Here is a 3,682-nt window from a genome sequence, read left to right on the forward strand (position 1 = left end):
TTTTTTTTAAAAAAATTTGAAACTGTGATTTAGGTGAAGGTTTGCAGAGCAAATCATCAGTTTTCTATTTGACAGTTTATACACTTTTTATTTCAACTCATCCATTTCAATCTCCTCAATGTACTACTGCTTATCCCATTTCCTCAAAGTGTTCCTTTCTTCCCTTCCTCCTTTCCTAACTTGGATAAGTTTGTTCTTGGATAAATGCTACCCCTTTTGAATTTTAATGGTTGATTTTCTAACATGGGGGACCAATATAATTTTGAAACTTGTTTTACTCAATACAACCTTATGTTTTTGAGATCTATAATGATCCATTTAGATCTGACTTATCCAAAGCTATGAATATGGATAGTTAAGTTTTTTTCTGGATTTTTGTCTTACAAAAAAAAATCACAGGAAATTTCCTTTTATGTGGCTTCTTGTGTATTGCTGTTGTTAGGTGCCATCAGATAGGTTTGGGCTCATAGCAATCCTAGGTACAACAGAAGGAAATACTGCCTACATCTCCAACAATGGTGACAGACACATCACAGACACATCGCTGGGGACAGCAGAGTTGTGGCACTGATTTCTTTTGTTGTTGTTCCATGAACATGCACACTTTTTTGCTGACTTTGGGCTCCATTTTATTTATTTTTAAATCATTTTATTAGGGGCATATAAAACTCTTATCACAATCCATACATACATCGATTGTGTAAAGTACATTTGTACATTCATTGCCTTCATCATTCTCAAAATATTTGCTCTCCACGTAGGCCCCTGGCATCAGTTCCTCATTCCTCCCCCCTCCCCGCTCCCTCATGAACCCTTGATAATTTATAAATTATTATTTTTTCATATCTTACATTGTCCAATGTTTCCCTTCACCTACTTTTCTGTTGTCCATCCCCCATGGAGGAGGATGTATGTAGATCCTCATAATTGGGTTTCCTCTACACCCCACCCTCTCTCCACCCTCCCAGCATTCGTCACCCTCACCACTGGTCCTGAAGGGATCATCCGCCCTGGATTCCCTGTGTTTCCAGTTCCTATCTGTACCAGTGTACATCCCCTGGTCTAGCCAGATTTGTAAGGTAGAATTGGGATTATGATAGTAGGGGTGGGTTGTGGAGGAAGCATTTAGGAACTAGAGGAAAGATATGTTTCATCATTGCTACACTGCACGCTGACTGGCTCATCTCCTCCCCGCAACCCTTCTGTAAGGTGATGTCCAGTGGCCTACAGATGACCTTTGGGTCTCCACTCCGCACTCCCCCTCATTCACAATGATATGATTTTTTATTCTGTGATGCTGATACCTGATCCCTTCAACACCACATGATCACACAGGCTGGTGTGCTTCTTCCACATGGGCTTTGTTGCTTCTGAGCTAGATGGCCACTTGTTTACTTTCAAGCCTTTAAGACCCCAGGCGCTATATCTTTTGATAGCCGGGAACCATCAGCTTTCTTCACCCCATTTGCTTATGCACCCATTTTGTCTTTGTTGATCGTATAGGGGAGGTGAGCACACAATGACAGAAATTTTTGTTCTTTGATGCCTGATACCTGATCCCTTCAGCACCTTGTGATCACACAGGCTGGTGTGCTTCTTCCACATGGGCTTTGTTGCTTCTGACCTAGATGGCTTCTTGTTTACTTTGAAGCCTTTAAGGTGCCAGACACTATATCTTTTGATAGCCAGGCACCATCAGCTTTCCTCACCACATTTGCTTATGCACCCATTTTGTCTTCAGTGATTGTGTCGAGAAGGTGAGCATCATGGAATGTCAGTTTAATAGAACAAAATATTCTTGCATTGAGGGAGTACATAAGTGGAAGCCCAATGTCCATCTGCTACCTTAATACTAAACCTATAAATATATGCACATTGATCTATTTCCACATCCTCATATATAAATATATTTACATATGTACATGCCTTTATTTAGACCTCTATATATGTCCTTTGCCTCCTAGCTCTTTCCTCTATTTTCTTTTACTTTCCTCTTGTCCGACTATCATGTTCAGCCTTCATTAGGGTTTCAGTAATTCCTCCCAGTTACATTACCCTTGGTCATGCCCTACCAGGCCTCCTACACCCTCCTCACCACCGATTTGGATCACTTATTGTTCCCTTCTCCCTGGGTTTGTTAACCCACTTCCTTTCCCTCCACCTCCCCCTCTCCCATGTGCCCCCAGAACTATCGGTCCTGTTGTTTTCGCCTCCAGATTGTTCATCCAACCTATCTTATTTAGACAGACCTGTGGTGATAATAACATGCACAAAAACAAAACAGAGCAAAACCAAGCAACAAAAGAAAATAAAACAACAAGCCAATGACAAAACACAAAACAACAAGAAATAAAAGCTTAAAGTTAGTTCAAGGACTACTTGTTGGCCTTTAGAAGTGTTTTCCGGTTGAGTCTGATGGGGCGCCAAGCCCTGGCCCAAAAGTCTATTTTTGGTATTCCCTGGGGACTCGTTGCTCTGTTCCCCTTGCTGTTCTGTTGCACGCCCTTAGTGTTTTGTCTTGGTGTCGTGGGATCAGATCAGGTGGAATTCCCACACTGTGTCTCCAGTGTTGTCCCCTGTAGGGCTATGGGTCAGTGAGGGATGTCATGTCTCATAGTGGGGCTGGCCATATGGTTTTCTCTGTGTATTGGCTGTTCTGAGCAGGAATCTCTTCGTCAAGGCTTGGTGGGCCAGGATGTGCTCCACTCTCTCTTCCTCCCCCTTCATTTGCACCCGTGTGCTCTGATCAGACATGTCCCTCTCCCTGAGCTGCAGCTTCAGTGTTGTCCTCTGAAATAAGTTCTTCTGGAGGGAGGTGCAGGTGTCCACATAGTTGGGATTGGGGCTGGCCCCTCAGACCTCTGTGGCAGTGATTTTAAGGTTTTGAATTTGGCCTCTGTGCTCTGCTATAGCCTGATTTCAAACTGAGGTCTATGCGACTTCAAAGCCCTTATTCTTTCCAGAATCTGCTCTGAAGTATATAGAGACCAGGACCTATGGGATACAAAAGGGTTCTTCCCCAGGTTGTCTCCCCCAAATACATGCCAAACCTAAGATGCTGCTTGCTTCTTAGGTAAATGACTATATACTTGGAGGTCCATACAAAATGCTTAGAGCTTACCTCCCTGAGGGTTATCAGCCATCTAGAGCAATCAATCTGTTTAGTCTGTCCCAACCTAAGTAGGGCCCACTCACTTCTGATAAGGATTGTGGATTGTTTCCTTAAAGGAGAGCCTAGAGGCAAGGTCAAGCCCACTCATGGATGACCAAGGTTAAGCTGCCATCTTGAGTCTAGGATCCGCCCATCTTGTCATATGTGTACCCCTAGTCCCTCCCCTTCCTGTTACATGTACACTCCTAGCTCATCCCCTTCCTGCCATGTGTATGTCTATTGTATAGCCCCCTCCTGTGACGTATGTGGTTACCTGGTAATCAGGAGGGCTGGCATACCCCTAAGTATATATAGGCCTTGGTCAGAAATAAAGAGTATATGCTCTCTCCTCCTCCCTTCCTGCCCCTCCCCACTTTGAAAGGGCCTGGCTGCTGAGATCATCACTGTCCTGGAGGTGAGCATGCTACCGGAAAATGTGTCTGACTCCTTTATTGTACCATCTCTCCTATCTTCCATGACTTTACTGTGGTCTTTATATATTATAGCCATACAATTGCTCCTGTGGACCCC

The sequence above is a fragment of the Echinops telfairi genome, unplaced genomic scaffold, assembly GCF_000313985.2.
Source record: "Echinops telfairi isolate 266 unplaced genomic scaffold, ASM31398v2 ScPeMD7_5;HRSCAF=22, whole genome shotgun sequence".
Lineage (NCBI taxonomy): Eukaryota > Metazoa > Chordata > Mammalia > Afrosoricida > Tenrecidae > Echinops > Echinops telfairi.